The sequence below is a fragment of the Maniola jurtina genome, chromosome 9 (genome assembly GCF_905333055.1).
Source record: "Maniola jurtina chromosome 9, ilManJurt1.1, whole genome shotgun sequence".
Taxonomy (NCBI): Eukaryota; Metazoa; Arthropoda; class Insecta; order Lepidoptera; family Nymphalidae; genus Maniola; species Maniola jurtina.
In genome coordinates, this window is record NC_060037.1 from 11107596 (window position 1) to 11131801 (window position 24206).

General features: G+C 37.9%; 1 long non-coding RNA gene across 1 annotated transcript; it reads right to left on the reverse strand.

Moving 5' to 3' along the window:
• Positions 1-566: 566 nt before the first annotated feature.
• On the reverse strand, positions 567-23451 carry LOC123868104. The gene is made up of 3 exons (XR_006796584.1): positions 23310-23451; positions 17936-17939; positions 567-577 (listed from the first exon to the last, which is right to left on the reverse strand). It is a non-coding gene; the product is annotated as an uncharacterized LOC123868104 (long non-coding RNA).
• Between the last annotated feature and the right edge of the window lie 755 nt (positions 23452-24206).

A 24206-nucleotide genomic window follows, 5' to 3' on the forward strand; every position in this document is an offset into this window, starting at 1 on the left:
ATAAGCGCATGAATTTTTTTGTCAACTTTTTATCCGCATCTGACTTCGTAAAAGTCTTAAGTTTCACTAAATCTCCGATTTCGAATTGTATTAACTTATGATTTTTGTTATAATGTAATTGCCTACTTTCGGCCGCCTTATCTATGTTTTGTCGTGCCTGCTGTCGAATCTGTTCTAATGGTTCACCCTGTAAGTCTGCCCTCACCGATGAGTCAGTGTTGAAATCAGTCGATAGCAGAGTACGTTTTCCATATATAATCTCGTTTGGCGAATATCCCGTTGTAGTATGTATTACCTGATTGTAACAATCTTCTATATCCGATAATAGATCTACCCACGAACGATGTGATTTGTCGCAATACGTCCTGAATAATCTACCTAACTCTTTATTAACCCTCTCTGTCGAATTTGGCCGCGGATTTCTAACAGATGTGTGCGTTAATTCGATACCTAGTTGGCGAATACCTAACTCGAAAACTTTTGAAGTAAAATTCGCGCCTCTGTCTGAGCATAATGTCTTAATTGTGACCTGCTTATGAAACTTTTTTACACAAGTTAAAGTAGCCTTCCCACTAGCCTGGCGTAGTGGGTATAGTCTGATTAACTTACTATAAGCATCTTGCATTACGAATATGTATTTAAAACCAAATCGTCCTGCCGGTAAAGGTCCAAAAATATCGCAAAAAACTCTCTCTCCTATTTCCTTCGCTATTACAGTTTTTATCGGCCCCGTGTGCGTTTCCAAAGCATGCTTTGACTTTTGACATGCCTCGCAAGCTCTTACAACACGACCTATTATACGAGACATATTTGGGAAATAATATTGACGTTTCATAAGAGCATAAACCTTGTATCGCCCGAAATGACCTACTTCTTCATGTATGCTAACTATCAAATCCCTTAGTATGTTCTCGGGAACATATAACCTTAAGATATCCCCTTTTATGTCTCTTCTATAAAGAATCCCTTCTTTAAGCACGTAGTACTTTGATTCAGAAGTGTCTGCTGTTTGCACGCGTCTAATTATCTCACTAGCAGTCTTGTCGCGACTTTGATAACTACCTATCTCTCTCCATCGCTCCCGCACTAATCGTCCTAATGATGTTTTAAATAGATTCATTTCAGGCCCCGTGACCTTGTTAGTTAATACATCGGTGGTCCCCTTTAAATGTCGAGACAATACGTCTGCTACAATGTTTAGTTTACCTTTCACATGTTCGACTGTGTAATTAAATCGCCCTATATAATGTACCCAACGTATCATCCTGGCGCTCAATAATTTGCACGTCTGCAAGAATATCAAGCTTTTATGATCAGTCCTAATGACTAAATTCGCTCCTCTCAAATATGTTTCAAACTTTGACAAACTGAAAATGATGGCCCATAGTTCTTGTTCAGTGACTGTCCATTTGCGTTCTGTCTCTGTCAATGCTTTACTACAGAACCCTAATATTTGTTCTTCACCAGCTTCATTCAATTGATAGACATAACCCGAAACCCCCAAATTACTGCTATCGGTTTGTAAATAATAAGTTCCCTTAGGATCTGGGTGTACAAGAAGTATAGTGTCTATAAACAATTTCTTGACCCTTTCAAAACAATCGTTAATTTCCTCTGTCCATGACCATTTCGTATTTTGTTTTAATAGGTCACACAGTGGTTTAACCTCTTCGCTATATTTTGAAATAAATCTTCTGAAATAATTTATTAATCCCAGAAATCCTCGTAATTGTTTTATAGTCCGAGGTATAGGGAAGTCTAATATGGCTTTAACCCGTTCAGGATCCATACGTACCCCGTTAGTATTTACTATGTGTCCTAACAACTTTACCTCTACACATAAGAACCGACACTTCTCTAACCTTCCAGTTAAACCTGCGGTTTCTAATTTATCTAACACTCGATCTAAATGTTCTAAGTGTAACTTTATGTCCCCCGTAGTGAATATGACTATGTCGTCTAAATAGTTTACGCAAAACTCTCGTACTCCTACTAGGATATAATCCATTGCTCTCGAAAACCCTGCTACAGAAGTCTTTAATCCTTGAGGTAAAACATTATAAGTATACGTCTTCCCCATGAACGAGAACCCAGTATACTTCCTAGAATCTTTATGCAAAGGTATTTGAAAATAGGCATTATTCAAATCAATTAAACTGATATAATTTACTCCATGAAAGGATTGTAAAATCTCAGATGTGAGTGGAGGCGCGCCCGCGTCACCTACCATTTTCTTATTCAACTCTCGTGCGTCCAATAAGAGTCTTATTGACCCATCTCGTTTCTTTGTGAAAGTGAGAGGACTACAGTAAGGAGTCGCTTCCTGTCTGATCACGCCTAGTTTTTCTAACTCTTCTAATTCGGTTTTTACCTGTTCTCTATACGCCAAAGGTACCGGATAACTGTGTTTTACAAAAGGTGTTTCGTCTAATAGCTCAATAACGTGTTCGTACTTGTTTGTCAAACCTAAACCTTCCGTAAATACCTTACAGTGTTTGTTTAACTCAGGTAGTAATAATTCCTTTTGTTCATTACTTAAGTTCGCGTCATCTAATTTTAATCCCTTAAATTTCTCATTATCTAAATTCATGTCTGATACACTTTGTTCCACTGGCCTAGAGTTTTGATTTAATATTAAATTAATCGTGGCTGCGTTCGTCTCTCCCCCTAACCTTTCGATTTTGCAGTCCGAATTCAGCCTAACACAAGACCTAACGCCCATATGTTCAATAGTCAAAGTGTGTTCACCATTACAGTTCACTATTCCTTTTACCCGCTCTAACCAATCGTATCCTAGTATCAATGACCTAGGAAGACGTCGCATAACTAGTACAGGTGCTTCAACTAAAGTACTACCTAACTGAAACTCTATTAGCACTAACCGATTCGTGCTTTCACTTCGCGATCCAAACGCGCCTTGTATTTGAATTGCTGGAATAGCGATCTCTGGCAATGTCCCATGTTCTCTTAGAATAGAGTCGTACAATTCCCTAGTTATTCCACTAATCTGACTTCCCGTATCTATGAGTGCACTCATACTTCTTCCATACAATCTAACACATACTTCAGGTAACCTAGGTAAAGAATAATCAACACTCACATCGGTTTGTTCATCTAATTCATGATACATTGTGTACACATTCAAACCTCTCCTCATACAAGTTTCACAAGTCACGCCTAACTCATTACACTCTGTTACATTTTCAAACTGGTTTTCCAATAAGATTCCTATACTCCTAATTTCAAATTGACTACTATACTCGTTATAATCAACGCCGCCTCTTAATAACCGCTTAAGTCCCTTATCTCCGGTCCCCAAACTCTGTCCTGGCTTCCATCCACTATTAATTAAGATCCTATAGACTACACCTGTCCTTTCGTGATCTGAGGTCTTTCTGACGCCCGTGCCACACAAGACTAACTGACTTGACCTCGTTTGTGTTGGGCATTCTAGTTTTTTGATGAACCCTCCCCCACATTCTTAGACACAGTAAGATTCTCGCCCTCTTTCACGAACGTGATAGCCGGCCTAATTTGTTTAGATTCGGATACCGTAGGCCTGTTAAAGTTAACCCTAGAACCTAATCGACCACGATAGCCGCGTCCCCTCGTCGAATTTCCCCTAGCTCTCCAACTTCTTGTTGACATTGTTGCTACAATAGGTCGTCTCGATGATGACTCATTGTATCGTCTACCTCTGTAATTATTACTAACAGTACCTCTCGTAATTTGCCTAGGTTTTTCAACAATATTTTGCTCTATGTTTCGAAGAAATTTCGCTCCGTTCATGATGTTAACTTCTTCTGTTCTAGTAAACCATAATCGCTGTATATCTATAGCATAATGTCGCATAATAGAATTGACCAAATCTCTCTCACTAAACGCAATAGTTAATGACTGCATTGATTCTGCTTGCTCAGCAAAATGTTCGGACATCGACATTCCCGAATCGCTTGAATATACCGCATTAATCAATTTATATCTTATAGATTCCTGAATTTGTTCGGTCCAATAATTTCGTCTAAAATCAATCTCGAAGTCAGCGAACGTAGTCCAGCCCTTCGAATACAAGTCCATAACCTTCCGAGCATGCCCCGAGATGCAACCTAACGCTATATCTATTTCGCGATCTAATCCATTTACCGCCCTTATATATTTCTTTAATCGTTTAAGAAAAACGATGGGGTTAGTGAATGGTTTTCCGTCGAAATTTGGTTTAGTTACTGACGGCTGTACAACATATAAATTCCGGGTCTCAGATAATGTACTTGTGCTCGCGGTTTCAAGATTTGACCCCTGCCTATCAGATTTTTCATTTTCATTAATCCCGTTCGACTCGTGTGAAGAGACGCTCGCGATTTCATTTGAACCGGTATTTGAATTTAACTGTTGTAATTTTGCTTCGAACTCGGTGATTTTTTTCAAAATCAACTCTAATGTAGCATTCCCTAAGGTCGTTGTTTGCTCGCTCGATTCTACGGTACTAACATCGCTTTGCCCCGCACCTACTTGCTTTGTTCTACGTCCTTTTCTACCTGAAGACATCTTTTTTTTTTCAATTTGACCCTATTTCTTTTACCTACCCAAGTGCCAACTTAAATTTTATTTGAATAACTTTCATAAGTCGCGAAGCCGTATTTTTAATACTAATATATTACTGTTACTAATTGCAATCACATGTTTGGGTCTGCTTCGATTATATGTATTCTCAGAGTTTGAAAAAAATTAAGTCTGAGAAATAAGCAAGGAATAATAGCTCGATCTCTGTAGTATCTTCTGAAAACCTGTAAATTTTACATTTATAAGACATACAGCTTATTTCTGCTCTCCTGCTCCCCCTATACATAAATAAATGTAAATGTACAACATATAAATATAAAACAACATGCAGTGTGTCCTTAAAACTTATAATTTATAAATAGCAATGTAAGTTTATAAATTTTTCTCTCTCAAATACCCAATCACAATTTCTACGTTGTGTTATTTTTATGTTAATGTAAATCTAGTCATATCGTTATTTCGAATACGTACATAGATCCTGGTCACGGCACCAAATTTCTGTGATGGTACGGTGTGATCGTCTATACTAGTGGTTAAGATTAGGCATTATGAAGAGATAAAATAAGAAATAAACTCAGCTGAATTATAGAAACACCTAGGTATTTAAGTCATGAGTTATTTACAAGTAATTAATTGGTACAGTACGTTGGGTGAACACGTAGACTTCTCGACCAGCTAACAGGTTTACACGGATTGAATTATAAAAATTAATGTAAAATTTCAACTCCTCAAAATAGATATAATGAGTGGAGAGATTTGCTAATTTAGAACGTCCTGTTAGTGTGGAAAATCAGTTGATACGTGTATTTGCCTTATTTAGGCCATCGGTTTGAGACCAACCGGCATTCCTCAAGCACGGGGGGAGCCCTACACTGAAATCTCAGTCTTTTAGCATTGTTATCGGGGCACAGCACTTGGACTCTCCTATTTCGCTGCGAAGCGTTTTCAATTTGCCTAGGTACGGAAACCTAGGTTCTTTTCAATGAGCTCTGGGCTCGCCCCAAAACCATGGTATTTTTGTATATTTATATATTTGTTTGATTGATTGTCAATAAATTGGCCAATTTATTAGTTCGGAGAGTCCAGCTGTATAAAGACATGACGTGTTTGCTTTGTGCCGGAATCTCGCTGCTGGTACGTCACCAATCAACCATGTACCATATAATATCAAGCAAAGGAATTACAAAGTACAGCAAAACTAGTATTTTTATCTATTCAAAAACTCGGTGATTCACAAATTCAGCTGGCGTCGGTTTTAACAGATAATGTTACCTAAAATGCTGTTTGGGAAAGATCGGTACACCATAAAAAAAAAGGTACCTACCTGCCTCGCCATCTGTCCTCCGGAGGCAGCGTGTATTCCATTGTCTCGTTCAGGGTATTTTAGTAGGTAGATGAAATTTAGCTGTTACTCGAAAGTATCCTCGACAAGGTCCCTTTAAGGTGTCTTTAGCCTGGGATTCGAACCCAGCCAACCCTATTATCTTTAGTAGTGGAGAGCATTCTTGGTATATTAGTACTAATCGTTTTGTGATAATAAAAGTATAAGGAAAAACCATCGTGAGAATTTCACATAATGGTATAAAATACCATATGATGAAGGTAAACTTGATCGAGAGTTCTCTATGAAGTCCGCGCTCAGTAGTGAGCCGGTGAAAGCTGTTCATGTTGATGAAGACGATGTTTATACCGCGGTAGCTAGTAGTTTATAGCACACCACCTTATTTTAGCTATTGAGTAATTTTTCTACCAAATCTATAATTGTAACGACAAGTGTCATTCCATCAGACTGCATTAGACTGCTAATTCAATTTTATTCCCTATTTAATGCTGAATAAGAGCTAGTATTATAAATAGGTGCACTGCTGAAAAAAAAACCTAACCTAATTTTTACTTAATAATAGGAATTGTGATTGGTAAATAGGTCATATGAGAAAATCTTAATATTGGAGCTCAAGTTAGTTCGATACATGGTTTCTTCGTATCTTTGGCTTTGTTAATATTACAATACGATAGTCTAGCCTCCAAACAAATTGAATCTCCATTATTAAATGTCTAGGAAAATGTATCTAAATATAGCAAATAAAAGATGATAGTTATACCCAAGTGCATTTATTTCTGGTAAATAATTGTTTATTTACTCATACAGTTGAGTATTTAGAAAAAAAAGAAGAGAAACTGAATTTATTATTTAGACTGGGAATTAAGTAACTTTATTACATTAATTAATTCTCGGCCGAATATTTGCTTCCTAAGCCATACTAATTATTGAAAGGGAAAAGCAAATATTCAAACAAAAAAACCCTTTCGGCTTTATATAATATTATGTACACCATTTTATCTAAAATACACACATGCCCACATAATCAATAGAGATATTATCTATAATTCTTACTTCTATAATAAAGTAAATTTTAAGGACACACATTATGCGTAAATTATAATATATTCATTATTTATTCTAGATATATTTGAATCCTAGTTCCACAAAGAGAAATGTCCCATTTCTATAATTTTGGATGCAAATCTAATAGTTATACACAATATTGTAACACCTCCTAATATCCAAATAATAATATCATCTCTAATTTAGTTTGTAAAATAATTCTTTACTCAAGATTTTTGGAACTGATTTTCAAATAATCTAGTTTAAAATTAAATGTAAATTAGTACATCACCATATATCAGCTTCTGCTGGCCCGGATACACACTATTTTATTCTATTTATAATTTTTCTATTATTAACTATACAATTGCAATATACACTTAATATTCACTGTTAAGCTCTACTGCACGTTGAGCCAGACCTCAATCGAATGTCCCTCTCGGTCCCCCAGTGTAGACTTAAAACGTCCACACGGATATCTTTTGTTCACGCCCATGATCTGAAATGAAAAAAAAACCAGCGAAATTTCGGTTTCTGATTGGTTCACTCTTGCGCACAGAATTACCCTGGCTGATGGCTAATTGGCTGAAAATAAAATGTATTTCAAACATCCCTTAATGGGCCGTACCTTTTGCTTTCTCACGCTCTTGCCTTGCCTAGACCACTCGCATAACACGTGATTACAATTTTGTACACTTGTAGAGATTTCTAAGTTAAAATTTACGACTTTTATCTAATTTATGACCGACCCTAACGCAATTTAGCTTTAGAGCAATTTATTTTGCCCTTTTGTTTTTTATACTTCCTTTCCTACAATTACTCAGAATCTTAACTAATTTATTTCTTTTCGTGCGAGATTTTTGTTTTTAAGAGCAAGGCTTCAAATTTCCGACAGACATAAAACCGTATGACGGATGGCAAGGCCATCTCACTATGATATATTGGCAATGTGCATTTGCAACTATTGTTGTTCGAATACATTTCACAATGATTTAATTGGAAGTAGCGTTCGTAAAAGAATACTTTGCAATTTGCAATATACCTTTCCAATTTGTGTGCAACGTCACAAAAGTTGGAAATCGAAATAATATCGATTGAAGCTATCACACGTGCACGAGCGCTGACTAAAGTCAAAACGAATAATACAGCTGCAATTTAACAAAGCACGCTAGGGTTGCCTGCTGTACCTGTTACCAATGCTTTGAGGAGCTTATACGTGCAGTCAGCAACAAAGCTTAGTTTGCATCCGTCTATAGTCGCTTGTACTGGCTGGTGCAAACCTAGCTTTGTTGCTGACTGTACCTACTGGAGACATTTCAGTCATCACCATCATCATCTTGATCAACCTATCGCTGGCTCACTACAGAGCACGGGACTCCTCTCAGTGTGAGATGGCATTGGCCATAGTCCACGACGCTGGTCAATTATTGAGGATTGGCATGCTTCACGCACCTTCGAGAACATTATGTAAATCTCAGCCATGCAGGCTTTTTTCCAATGTTTTCCTTCACCATTAAAGCAAGTGATGTTTACGAGTGATTGCTCAAAACGCATATATGTATACCAACCTAGCTCCAAAAAATTAGAGGTGCGTGGCCGACCCCCTGTATAAGAGGCCGTGACGCCCTAAACACCAGGCTTTTTTACGTAAGTAGCATTTATGGAGAACCCTCAGGCATGCAGCCTGTGAGTTCTCCATAATATTCTCAAAGGTGTGCGAACGGCATTCTACACTTGGCCAGTGTGATGGACTATGGCCAAAACCTTTCTAAGAGGTGACCCGTCTCAGTAGATGGGTCTAGATGGGTGATGTACTGAAGACAGCTCAGTTACTATACCTTTATTTTCGTTAATGTTACCTATCTATAAATTGATGAAGAAGAAATACAGTAACAAATACATTTTTTAATGAGTAATGCTCCCTTGCACCCTTAATGGTGGCTGGTCATCCTGTCATCTGTATAACTATAGCTTGCTTTCTAACCAAAACAGTTGTCTCAATAAAGCAAATACAATCTTTACTCTGTTCAGTATTTATTTTAGGTTTTATGTAAGTTGTAAAAAATTCAACATTTCCTGGAATAAATGTTGACAACCCTAATTACAGACACCAGTGCAGGAAGCAACGCTAGGTGGGGAAACAGGAAAACTCACCAGTTCACTACGCCGTAGCGCGTAGCTCTCTCTACGAAATATCTACGTAGTCTAGCTACAGCAATAGACTTCTATTATATTCAGTCATACGATTTATGAGTAGATGCCCATTGTTGGAAATAGTTCCTTGTACTGATTTCCACCTTTCAAGATCTTATACCATCAAGTGTAGTTGATACCTTTTATTATTTTTAATATATAATACTAGAGGATGCCCGCGACTTCGTCCGCGTGGATTTAGATTTTTAAAGATCCCGTGGGAACTGTTTGATTTTCCGGGATAAAAAATTGCCTATGTCAATTACAGGGACGCAAGCTACCTCGATACCTTTCATACAGATCGGTTAAGCGGATGGGTTTTTGGGAATCCCGGGGAACTCTTTGATTTTCCGTGATAAATAGTAGCCTATGTCCGTCCCCAGGATATAGCTACCCCTGCACCAAATTTCGTCAGAATCGGTTAAACTGTTGTGCCGTGAAAAGGTAGCAGACAGACAGACAGACAGACTTTCGCATTTATATTAGTGTTAGGATTGGTCAAACAGAAATACAAAGATTTGATATAAAAGTAAGATGCATAAATACTTCCGCCCGGCTTCGCTCGGATGGAATTTCTGAAACCTTTTCTTAGTGGGCAAAGATTAATTATTGTTCGTATAGATTGGGAAGATTTTGCTTAACCAGACCATCAATTGATATGCTTGCCTGATCAATTAATATGATTGTTATGATGCCTGTAACGCTAGACACCCGTTAAGTGCTAACATAAATATTTTTGTCAGAGAAATATGTTAGTAGGTACTATATTTATAAAATAGTACACCCCCCAAGAGGGAACTAGCCTCCTTACGAGTCAGATGTGAGATGCATTAACCTGAATGCTAGCGTTAATATTTCCTTGAAGATAAGGTTCAGGTGGGTTCCTTGTGTATAAAGTATGTTTTATCGCCAGTTTTACGTAGGAGAAAACATTGTATACAATATAATATATAAGGTATAATTTTAAAAAACTTGCAAGGATAGAACTTAACTCATGGATTGATTACTTAATGGAAGTATACATAGTATTCAATAATATCAATTTCAGTTCAAGTATCAAGTACATTGTACAGTACTTATTTAGTAGGGCGACGACGGTAATATAAGTAATCAAAGAAACAAAATCTTAATTTGCTGTAATCCGCTGTAACAGTCAATTTTTTATGGTGCAAATGCTAAATGTTTATGGTGGGCTGGCTGGAAAGGTGGATGTCGCATATCGCATGCTGCTCTGTGCATGCATGGTGGTGCATGGTGCACTATACAGATTTGTCATTGTCTGTATCAGCTGCGGGTTATAGCAAATTAAGCTTTTGGTTCCTTGTAGGTATATCAAGGACTTCCGCAAAGTAACGCCTAATGCTTAGGATACCTAATAGGATAGGCTGGCTGGAAGGAATCTCTACAATAGAGACAAGTAATTGTCCTTTATGCCCGTCTTTTCGTTGTAATGTTTTAGTTTTAATGAAAAAATAACTAAATGAAATATGTTAATTACAAGGAACCTTGTAAGATGAAGTAAAACCATGAAATCAATTTTGATGAAAATTTTAATAGGAATATTAATAAAGTTGGTAGTATTGGTAATAATTTAAAATTAGACAAATGAACCAACAAACGCACTTTCTCATTTATATTAGTAGTGATAGTGGTGTAGTGAAGAAGACATCTAAAATATCTGAATCTAGAAATACAATTTCGCTATGAACGCCTTAGCGTTAAATAAATAGTTTGAACCTTGAAAAGTAGACCCAATAACCATCTATTTCTATCATGCTTCAACAGAAGACATTTATTGCTCAGTAATTTAACCGATTACTATGCATCGGTCGTTTAAACTATAAATTATAGAATATTATGGACCCGATATTACGGTACATTAATTAGAAATCATTTCCTATTTTCATGCAAAATTTATTGTAAATATTAATACTATTAAAATTAATGCACTAACGACTTCAATAATAAATGAAATTAATGGTTAACCCGCTTGATTAAAATTTCAGCCTGCTAACTATTATAGTATTGTTTCGTAGACATATTACCTATTACATATAAGCTATTACATATAACCTATTACATATAAGCTATTATTACCTCTAACTTACTTAATTTTAAGATTTTATAGTTTACTAGCCGATGCCCGCGACCTGCCCGCGTTGAAATCCCGTGGGAACTCTTTGATTTTCCGGGATAAAAAGTAGCCTATGTGCTAATCCAGGATATTATCTATCTCTATTCCAAATTTCAGCCAAATCTGTGCAGTAGTTTTTGCGTGAAGGAGTAACAAACACACACACACACACACACACACACACACACACACACACACACACACACACACACACACACACACATACAAACTTTCGCCTTTATAATATTAGTGTGATGTAAGCTGTTGGTTTTCCCACTTAAATAAAAATAAAATAATAACAAGAACAAAACCATTCTCATTTCCTTCACATTCACTTCGTAACAAATGACTTCATATTATGAAGTTAGATGAAATGACTTAAACTTTCAGCAGGCAATGAATTTTGTAAGGCAATTGAAGGGTCAGAACTCAGAAGCCCAAGAGCAACAATGCATCAACGCAGACATGAGTTTCATGTTCTCCATCTCTCTCTAACTCCCCATTGTTAAACGTCGTTATTCCTTTCATTTATGGTAGAGGTTTTCTTGGTATACTAATGCGGTGGGCTCCAAGATCTTTCCACATACGACTCGATTAAAAGTATGACTTAAACTCTGAGATGTTAGTATACTATCGAAGAGTTTCCGTCGGCTTTGCCGCATGTTAATATTAAGGCTGGTTTACGGCGGTACAGCAGCGTAAATCAGCCTTAATAGGGGCAGACCTCTTGTCTTTTGTCTTGTAATATTTTGGCTGGTTCTTTGGCAGAGGCGAATGTTTCATATAACACCTCCCTTTCAAGCGAAGGGTCGTAACTCGTATACTAAAGGGTTAGGAACGAGGAAGTAGTAGCCCTTCGTTATCACAGCGGACACGCGGGTCGTGGGGAGCCCAACAGATAAATTAATTATGATCTCCATGATGAGCTTTATACCCTTTAAATTAACTTTTGCTGTTGAGGGCGCGGCTTAGACGTGAGCGGTGGGTGGAGCCGGAATTGCGGGGTGATGATTATCTTTTATACTGTCCAAAACTTCTGGCTCCACGGAAGACCAGCATTATGCTGCGTTCCCGATGCAGACGCAGCTAATGCTGAATGGAGTCCGTTTTGGTACCACTCACCACGCATCTTATTTCGAGCAATTATTATTTTATTTGTAGGTACATTCTGTAGCCCCAAATGAACACTTTTTTTTGCTTTCTATTATACAATATTATACGCGTTCATGTATATGGTGACGCACTGTCATCGGCTCCTGCTATCATCCAGGAAGGCATCATAAATGATAATAAAATGGATGCGTATTGTTTAACAGCCGTAATAGCCTTGTACTAAAGTACCTTGTACTACTTCTAAATTTTTGGAGTTATGTGCGTTTTCTTTTAAGTAATTTAAAATCATTTGCTTTAATAATTGTGAAGACAAAAACCGTGAGGAATCCTGCATACCTGAAAGCTGTCCATAATGTTCTCAAAGCTGTGTGAAGTCTGCTGATCCACCCTGAACCAGCGTGGCTGACTATGGCCTAAACCCTTTTCATTCTAATAAGAGACTCGTACTTAGTAGTGAGCCGGCGATGAGTTGATAGTATGTACTTATAAAAAAAATGTAGGTAAGTACGTACAGTGAATTTTCTCATTTATACTCATAACCAGGCTGAAGGCTGTCCTAGATTCCTTCACGTAACAGAAGCTGTCATTTACATAAAGAGATGAGAACGATGCGTGTCTCGTACCGCGATATAAATACTGAGATGTTATTAAAACGCAAGGCACCAGAATTCGCACTCGGAGGTGCATTTTTAGGGGTCTATACCCAAAGGGCAAGGTGCAGGGAGCAAAGAGCTCATACAACGATATAAATACTGAGAAGTTACTAAAGGTTTATAACGCAAGGCACCAGAATTCCCGTTCAAAGCCATGACAGGCACATTTTTACTTATCATCCGCCCAAAGGGGCGTATAGGGGTTGAGAGCAGGAAGCTTTATTTTTATTCCATTACAAGTTAGCCCTTGACTGCAATTTCATTGGTAAGTAGTAAGGGATGATGCAGTCTAAGATGGAGGTATGGCACTTTTAATTGAATCCATGCCCCTTATCGGTCGCTACATGGCATCACACCGGAACGGCGGCACCACACGGCTTTGCTATCAAGGTACTGGAATGGTATCTTCTCACTGGAAAGCAAAACTTTGGCAGACCCTCCACAAGGTGGACAGATAACATCAAACGGATTTAGGCTGCGCAAGACCGTGCCGTATGGAAGTCATTACAAGATATCTACATCCAGCAAACTCAACCTCAGACTCAAAATCATTTATTCAAAGTAGTACCAACTTTTGATGGTCAGAAATTGTTAGATTAGTAAGAGTGGTGATAATTAATTACCAAAGCTACAATGGTTCCAAAAGCGCCCATGTCTGAGAAGAGCCCACAACAAACTCAGCCGGCTATTCTTTTTTTTACCCCCGATCCAAAAAGAGGGATGTTATAAGTTTGACGTATGTATCTGTGTATCTGTCTGTAGCATCGTAGCTCCTAAACTAAGGAACCGATTTTAATTTAGTGTTTTTGTTTGAAAGGTTGCTTGATCGAGAGTGTTCTTAGCTATAATCCAAGAAAACTCAGACGTTTGAAAGTTATCAGCTCTTTTCTAGTTACTGTAAGCTTCACTTGTGGGGGGTGTTATAAAGTTTTAATTTACACTTGTTAGTAGGCACCACTTCACAAAATCACTGTCAGCAGGTGACGTCGCTCGGTTGACGGTGACAAAGCAGTGTTTTTATGACTCTATGCGCTACTGGTCGCATATAACACGCTCACGTTTAGCATACATTACACAACACTGCACTAGCAATGTCGACAAAGGGATGCAACATCGCGTAGTTTAGTTGTCACCAAATTCCGGTGTCGCGACGTAATTGCATATGGCTGACGAGCGATAAAACGTAAGCCACACCGCGAGCTGAACTAAGCTAAACTATCTTTGCTTAGCTTAGCTTACATTCAACTTCTGAGATAAGCAAAGCTAAGCTAAATTTGTTATATGTATTTAAAAATTACTTACAAATTTCCTTAAAGTATAGGTAAACACTATTATAAAAATCCATACTAATATTATAAATGCGAAAGTGTGTCTGTCTGTCTGTCCTTTTCACGGCCCAACAGTTTAACCGATTCTGACGAAATTTGGTACAGGATCAGCTTATATTGTAAATTGTACATTTGAAAAGAGCAACCGCCGAGTTTCTTGCTGGTTCTTCTCGGTAGGTACAGCATTCCGAACCAGTGGTAGATTATTTTGACGATTCAAAAGCACTTGTAAAAGTTTAATTGAATAAAAATAATTTAAATTTGAATTTGAATTATATCCTGGGGACGGACATAGGCTACTTTTTATCACGGAAAATCAAAGAGTTCCCACGGGATTCCTTAAAACCCATCCGCTTAACCGATTTGTATGAAAGGTACCTAGGTAGCTTACGTTCCTATAATTGACATAGGCAAATTTTCCCGGAAAATCAAACAGTTCTCACGGGATCTTTGAAAACCTAAATCCACGCGGACGAAGTCGCGGGCATCCTCTAGTGATAAATAAACTTGACTTAGCTTAGCTTGTGGTGAGGCCTGTGCCACGGCTGCAATCTGACGCCAATTAACGCGCCCTACATCCTGCCCTGCGCACTCGACTGGGAGATTACAGCCGAGAATTGCACTAGCTTGCAGACAATCTTTATTCTCGACTAAGACTGGGAAGTCTATACTATAAGAAGTCGTAGCGATTGGAGTTCCGGTACGATGCCGCGCAGATGGTCTTTGCACAGAATAATATAATAGTAGTATAGTCTTGCTTGCAATATTTAGCTGTGCTTTAGTGGTATCAACTCGAACCCAAATAGTACCTAGTTGACGTCGTGTAAAAAGGACCTCTGGGTTCCCTGGGATCCCTCTGGAATCTCTGGGTGGACCTCTGATTGCGCCTTAAGCGCAATGCACACCACCCGACTGGAGTGTGGCCGAGGCACAGCGTCTTTCTTGACTACGACTCAAACTAAGCTTTATTTATTTAGACATAAAGAGGATTGCTCGCAGTTCACCCTTGATCCACCCATTCACCTTGTCCTTAGAGTCTTCACCGATTTTTATTTTCCGTCACGTTCAACTTACACGAACACAAGCCTAGGTAATTACATGGCGGTAACAACAAGCCCCAGGCATAGCTCTTCTAGACAAAATTGAACACAGGCATAATCGAAAGTGCCAATTATGTTGCCATGAACCTGCCCTACTGGGTAGGTACCTACCACATACCATGAAGTTATAAAAATAGAAGATCCCGGCTATACTCACGTGCTGAGTTAAATGCTATTATCAAAAATACTCGGCTCTACTCCACTCCGTCAGTATGCGATAGCCCTAATGTCAAAATTAAGTTAGCTACTAGCAGCGCGTATGCAGGAAGGTACTAAAGCAATATCATGCATCACGTAGTTTGGCTATCACTAGCGCGTGAACACGAGCCTAGGTAATTGCATGGCGGTGACAAGCCCCAGGCTCTACTGGACAAAATTGGACACAGGCATAACCGAACGTGCCAATTATGTTGCCCTACATCCCCCTCAAGCTGTGATAGCCTAGTGGTTAGGACGTCCGACTCCTAATCGGAGGCCGGGGGACGGGGGTTCGATCCTGGACACGCACCACCGGTTAGTTACCACCCTAAAGCCGTGCCGCCAAGCGATTTGGTGTCTCGGTACGATGCTGAGTAGAAGCTAAATGGGTATGGGTTTAGTAAAAACTTCGATACCCCTTCCAAGTTAGCCTGCTTCCTTTTAAGACTGAATCATCACTTACCACCAGGTGAAATTCAGTCAAGGCCTTGCTTGAATCTGAATAAAAAATCCTACCATATAATATAGCTGTACCACGAAGTCATATTTTCTGGTAAAAAATATGACTTCTATCTAAATTGTAAGCATATTACACAATCGAAGATAATGTTCAGGCAAATTCAAAAGTAGATACTTGTAACAGTTTATATCAGTAAAAATATTTGTAATCTATTTTATATTCTAATTTGTATTTGAATTTGAACAGATTTGGGATGTTTTTGAATATACTTGCCCTTCCTGCATCTAAGGATGCCCTATGTCTTTTTGAATCTTTTATAGATTATAAATTTGTGTTATTTTGTTAGGAACTTTTTCTTTTCTTTAATGTACTTAGATTTCGACGGGGCTGACACGTGCATAGCTATTAGATTTTTAAAAAAACTACTATTTATTTTCTCACCACTCAGTTAAAGTTAATTGTGACGTAAAGGGGTCTTAGAATTAAGTTACCTAATTGCCGTATGTAGGTCGTATTAATTACGGAAAACTTTACAATTCCGTTTTCTTACACGGTAACGATATAATGAGAACACCTTAATATTAAGAGGGGTCACTCCGTCACTCGCTTCATACAAACGTAGTTCCAATTTTATTTGAATATTAAGCAACCAAAGTCCATGAAATTTTGCAGATATATTCTAGAAACTAATATTTATGTCTGTGGTAGTCCAGATTTCTGTTAAAATATATGGTTTCAAAGTTACGCGGTCTTAAAAATTTACATACAAATCTTTGAGCTCCTGTAATTTTAAAACTACATATTTTTAGAAACATCTAAAACACCACAGACACGGATATTAGTTTCTAGAATATGTCTGCAAAATTTCATGGACTTTGGTTGCTTAATATTCAAATGAAATTGGAACTACGATTGTATGAAGCGAGTGACGGAGAGAGCCTTGTTAAAGGCGTTCAAAACCGTGTAGGTATTTTCTTTTAAAACTATGAAATATCCAAAATATGAGTCGTATTTTATGTTAATTGCCAACTGTTCTATAGAACAATTTCTAGGGCACAACTTCTGCACTGTCTTTTCGTATAAGCTTTCGTAAATTCAAGCCTCTCTCATTTTACTGATACTGGTATTAAGTAGGTATATTTTAGCTAATTCTGCCACTAAATTGAATTAAGAGAAAGGCCCAACGTACCTTTTTGACAGTGGATTATGAGTCCTAGCTCAGGCAAACACCGTAACTATTGTTACGGTGTTTTTCTGTCAATAATATCTCAGTAGCAACTAGCAGCTTGGAGTTGGGCAGTTGGCAAGTCACCACTGTGGAGCGTGGCCTGGTCTGATATCTTCGATATCTCTTCAGTGTGAATTTCAGTTTTAGGTAAATATTATACTTACTAGTACTACCTGATGCCTGTGGATTTAGGTTTTTAAAAATCACGTTGGGAATCTGAGTTCATCAACGATGTTCTCATCATTTTTGGAGATAAAAGTAGCCTATGTCATTCTCCAGATCCTTAATTATATTAATATCTATGCAGAAATTGCACCAAATCGTTGCTCCGTTGCATCACAATTGAAGGACAAAACAAATAAACAAACATATTTTCGCATTTTTAATATTAGTAAAGTTAGAAGTAATAAATAAGTAAGCTAAGCTAAGTATTCTTTAAATTAATAATGATTTTCAGTTGAAAAACTCCGACCCTTTATAATATAGGCGACAAAACTCGACCTAACGAGCCCACATTCATAGCAAAATATGAAAACTCGACATTCATTAAAAAATACTGGCATTACTAATGAACTCAGATACTTACCTAGGTAGGTACTCGTCTTCGTGCTGTGTGCAAATTAGGTAAATTATATTAAAATAGAGCAGTTAGGTTATTATACCGAATTTCTTTCTGGTTCTTCTCGGTGGGAATGACATTCCGAACCAGTGGTAAATACTTTGGCGATTCAAAAGCACTTGTAAAAAGTTAACTTGAATAAAAATGTATTCTATTCTATTCTATACGGATTTATAGAGAACTAGAGAATGCCCGCGACTTCGGACGCGTGGATTTAGGTTCTTAAAGGTCCCGTGGGAACTGTTTGATTTTCCGGGATAAAACAAGGACGCAAGCTACCTCGGTACCAAACATACAAATCGGTTAAGCGGATGGGTCTTTAGGAATCCCGTGGGAACTCTTTGATTTTCCGGGATAAAAGTAGCCTTTGTCCGTCCCCGGGATATAAGCTAGCCATGTTCCTTTGTGTGTGACATACACACTTTCGCATTCATAATATTAAGTAAGTATAGATATAAGTATGGATGGATGTTCTAAGTCATGATGTCTGTGACTGTAACTATTGTGGATTATCTAAAACTAGCTGATGCCCGCGACTTCGTTCGCGTGGATGTAGTTTTTTAAAAATCCCGTGGGAACTCTTTGATTTTCCGGGATAAAAAGTAGCCTATGTGCTAATCCAGAGTATAATCTATCTCCATTCTAAATTTCAGCCCAATCCGTCCAGTAGTTTTAGCGTGAAGGAGTAACAAACATACACACACACACACACACACACACACACACACACATACAAACTTTCGCCTTTATAATATTAGTGTGATCTGTCAATTGCGGGCAAGCATCTCAAATTCAATGTAAAAAAATCTATATACCTAGGTATAAGTAAAATTCTATTAAATTTCTGAATGATATGAAACCCATCAGCGTTGTTCAGTGAATGTGAATATATAATGCTTGATTCCGGCCCAATGAAGTAGGAAATCACTCGCTATTCTGTTACGGAAAATACGTTAATATTTTATCAATACGAGTCGATACAAAGCTCTCAATCAAACAATTCAGAAGTCTCAATTCAATCAATTTAATTTATAGCATTCAACAGTAACAATAATATTTTTATATAAATCGATTAAAAAAATATCTTAGAAACATGCGTCGATAAATTTTTTGACGATTAATATATAAACATAAATAGGTTCTTAAATTGGAGTAAGGTGCTTACACTACATAAGTAACTTTCTTTCATCTGCGCTTTCTAACCATATTACCTATATGGTTCTCACAGAACATAATATGCATACTAAACATGCAAACATATGCATACTAAGTTTAGTATGCATATGTTCTTCATTTGTCCAATTTACTACATTGGTTTATAATTTATTATTGTTTTCCAGTAAAAATAGTTTTTTTTTTTTCATTCAATCAAGACACGCCAGTGTGTCCGTCAAGTTCTAATAAAACAAAAATTCTAAAAAAAAAATTACAAATGTATTCGAATACTCAAGTGAATCTATTTATCGCTAGGAATGCTTTTCCTACCGACAAGAACCAGCAAGAAACTCGGCGGTTGATCTTTTTGATTAAGTACGTTGTTAAACTTGACTACCTAATATGATTTCATCTGAGGATCTTTCGTATTTCATTTTCTTTCAGGGAATACGTAAACTCTCCAACTCGATCGTAAAAAAAGCAAGAAGAAAAAAATATTCTTTATGCAAAAGAATTCGATAAAGCTCGAACAATTTAAATGAAAAATTATGATAAATGCGATAGATTTGATAAAGGGTCATGAAATATTCATGGAGTCCCTTCGGGTTTCGGTGTGCTATCTAAATGTCCCTTTGTTATATAACCATTGAGATCGACTGAAGAAAAAGTCTGGTTCTATTGCTGCTGGGTCAACACGAGGTAGGGCCGGGGTATATGTTCCACGGGGTACAAATTTACTTGTCAAAGTCAAAGTTTTTTTTTTTCAAATGTCTATTAATATCATCTCCTATAGTTAAATTACTACCCATACTTTATATTATAAATGCGAAAGTGTGTCTGTCTGTCTCTCTGTCTGCTACCTTTTCACGGTCCAACAGTTTAACCGATTCTGACGAAGTTTGGTACAGGGTTAGTTTATATCCCGGGGACGGACATAGGCTACATTTTTCCCGGAAAATCAATGAGTTCCCACGGGATTCCTAAAGACCCATCCGCTTAACCGATTTTATGAAATTTGGTACCGAGGTAGCTTGCGTCCCTGTTATTGACATAGGCAACTTTTTATCCAGGAAAATCAAACAGTTCCTACGGGATCTTTAAAAACCTAAATCCACGCGGACGAAGTCGCGGGTCTCCTTTAGTATTACATAGGACTATTATCTCCTATTAAAGGGGCATGTGCGGTGTAGCTTAGTCGTCACAACACATAACATCGCAATTGCGATTGTTGTTGTTGATCCAAGTCGGTAACTGGATGGGTGACCGGACTTCAGACTTTTTGTTTTCTCCGTACCTCGGAGAGCACGTAAAGCTGACGGTCCTGGTTATTATCACTAACATTTGATAATAACCGTAAAAACTAAATCGAAATCTTGTTCGCTTAGCATTATTATCTCAAAAAAACTCCTACCATTTATCTATACTTCTATACTAATATTATAAAGAGGAAACCTTTGTATTTTTGTATTTTTGTATGTTTGTATTGAATAGGCTCAAAAACTACTGGACCGATTTCAAAATTTCTTTTACCATTACTTAGAGGGATTCTTCCGATTCCGTATAGGCTATATTTTATCCCGGAAAATAGAAAAAATAAATGTCCACCCGTGCGAAGCCGGGGCGGGTCGCTAGTAGGATAATAAAGTAACAAAGGTAAGGAAGAGGACATGACCCTTAGCAATGAAGAATATGATGCAGAGATAGAGAATATATCTCGTACAATGAAGAAATCGGCCCAGCAATGAAAATTCATCCATTTTTAACCCCCGACCCAAAAAGAGGGGTGTTATAAGTTTGACGTGTGTATCTGTGTATCTGTCTGTGGCATCGTAGCTCCTAAACTAATGAACCGATTTTAATTTCTTTTTTTTTTTCTTTGAAAGGTGGCTTGGTTGAGAGTGTTCTTAGCTATAATCCAAGAAAATCGGTTCAGCCGTTTGAAAGTTATCAGCTCTTTTCTGGTTACTGTAACCTTCACTTGTCGGGGGTGTTATAAATTTTTAATTTACATACATCATACATAACATAGTTGAAGGGAAATTAATGAACAACCCGCGTAATTGAGTGAAAAGGTACGTAGCGTAGAGTTTTCAGACATTTCACAACTGTTTTTAGTGAGTTACCCAACTGTCTATTCCCTAAATGGCTTTCAAACTTATAACTAGTTACAACACTTTAACACAACCTGGGACGCAACTCTAACTAATATTTACTGCATGGTTAACATACTTAATTGATTTAACCTTAGGCTCATCGTACATTAGCGAAGATTCAATTCAATTTATTTTATTTTTACCCGACGACGGCAAAGCCAAAAAGAAGGGTTATGATTTAAGCTGTCTTTGTATGTATGTATGTAAATGTATGTATGTATGTATGTATATATGTATGTATGTCTGTATGTGGCTTTGTATTTATGTTTGTTCCACCGTAGCGCCTAAACTACTGAGCCGATTTTGATGAACGAGGTGTCAATGGTCCGGGTGACATAGGCTACATTTTATACTTACGAAAGAAATCGACCTGACGGATGTTACATCCAAAAAGTAGGAGTCTCCAAAAAATCTTTTTACTATTGTATCGAGTGGGCTAATAATCATGACACTCCTCTTTTCCCTTAGTGGGTACGACAATAGTGCAATGGGTGGGGTTTGAACCGCCGACCTTTCGGAATTCAGTCCGCTCCTCAACCGTTGAGCTACCGAGGCTCAAATAAAATTTAAAATTTAAAAAAGAGTTTAAAATAAAAATCTTTTTTTTCCGGAGCACGACATCGGTTTAAAATGTTCAAAATAAAAATCCTTTTTTCCGAAGCAACCACAATAAATTAAGAGAAAATTACAAAAGAATGGGCAAGTTAAGAGTTGAAAAACCGGCCAAGTACGAGACGGAGTCGCGCACTGAGGGTTCCGTACTCGGGTATTTTTTCCAACATTTTGCACGATAAATCAAAAACTATCATATATATCATAATATGATACCCCTATTGTACCAATCGGGGTATCTTACTTTGAAAATTGAAACACATTTTAATTTTTTTTTTAATGATGTAACCACAAATTCACGGTTTTCAGAGTTATTCCTGTACTTGTGCTATAAAACCTACCTACCTGCCTCATGATCAATCTAGGTCAACGGGAAGTACCCTATAGGTTTCTTGAAAGACACGACGGACGGACGGACGGACGGACGTACGGACAGACAGACAGACAACAAAGTGATCCTTTATGGGTTCCGTTTTTCCTTTTGAGGTACGGAACCCTAAAAACAGCGCACCAACGAGGCTGTAACCTATGGACATATTGTTATCGCCATTATTGTACCCAAAGGGTTCCGGAAAATGTTTCGAGATGTAATCTCACCGTAGAAATATGAGGGTTGACTAGATACGCTCTTACGACTTGTAAATAACATAAAAAAGTACTTTATTGAGTGTGTATGCAGTACACTAGGACTCGAAATTGCTTTTGATTGAAGAAGTGACTGTTAAAAATTGTTTTTGAACGGTTTGCCGGTAGGCGGCAGGAAGTTTGCCAATGAGTCCTTCCCCAGCGTCAAGCGTGGGCATTGCCTTCTTATTCTGAAAAAGGGCCGATGGGCCAGCAATGGATTGATTTGCTGATGATTAAGTGAAATGTTAAGCAATAAATACATTTTGTCGTGATTAAAAAATTTAAAATCACAATCCTTTTTTTCCGAAGCAACCACAATAAATTGAGAGTAAATTACAAAAGAATGGGCAAAAAAAAAACATCGCACCGCAAGGGCTTGATGAAAACTGCCACAGTCCTTCCAGGTAGCCTGTTTCCATTTAAGACTGCATCATCACTTGCCACCAGGTGAGATCGCAGTCAAGGGCAAACTTGTCTATGAACGAAAAGTCCCTACAAGAGTCCCTTGAGACGACGACGACGATTAATTCAGTTTTTAATAAACTCAATTTACCCATGTTAATATTAACACCACATAAAACAGCGCGCGTTTAGGTACCTACTCCATTTTCTAAATTGTGTTCAAACCCCAAGGGAGAGGTTCAAACCACGCAAAGCAGAAATAACGCTCCGTCCCGACCTACATCCTAGCCATTTTACCTACTAACCTTTAGGAGATACGTTTTACTTTAATGTTAACGGATAAACAAAGATTTGAATATTGCATCTCGATTATATCGAATTATGGGACAGCATGAAATTATTCATGGGGCGCACCAGCAAATTCCTAAAAGGCCAGCAACGCTTTGGCGGTTTCTCTGCTCTGGTACTGCAAATGTTCATGGGCGGCGGTAATCACTTAACATCAGGTGACCCGCCTGCTTGTTTGCTCGCTATTTTTATTTAAATAAAAAGAGATAGATAGTATTCATACTATAAATGGGTAATTCATATTATAAATGGGAAAGTGTGTCTGTTGCCTTTTCACGATCCATCCATCATCTAACCGATTTTGACGAAAAGTTCACGCCCGTGTTCAAGTGCGTGCCCGTGTTTTCCTTCACCGTTAAAGCATGTAATTTTAATTGCTTAAAACGCACTTAACTACGTAAAGTTAGGGATGATTTACGCTAGACCGCGCCCGGCCAGAGCCGTGCCACGTCCGAGTCACTAGATGAGCAATTTGTATGTCACATAAGACCGTGCCATGTTCGAGTCTTTCGAGCCTCGTCCGTGTTACGTTTATCATATTAAACTACAATCTGTGAATCGTGTGCGTCGGACGAGGCACGGCCCGGTCTAGCATATATCATCCCTAAGAAGTGCGTGCCTGGGATCGTGACAAGGCAAAGGCGGGTAAATAATAAACGATCGGACCTTTATCATGGAAAGAGGGTACCATTTGTATTAGGTAGGTACGAGAACAATTTCGTTCGACGATAAGTCATAATCACGAGCTAAGCTTACGGAAGCTGAAATAATTTCGGTGCGATTTCTTTCAGCATTAGGATCCTCTTAGAGCGCTTATCAGTGTTGAACAGACCACACTTGGTGCCGTATCAAATTAATTTAACGCTATACCTACCTAAGGATTTCCGAGCTTACGAGGTCGTTAGGTAATATTACCTACTCGTAGCAAGCTTCTTGT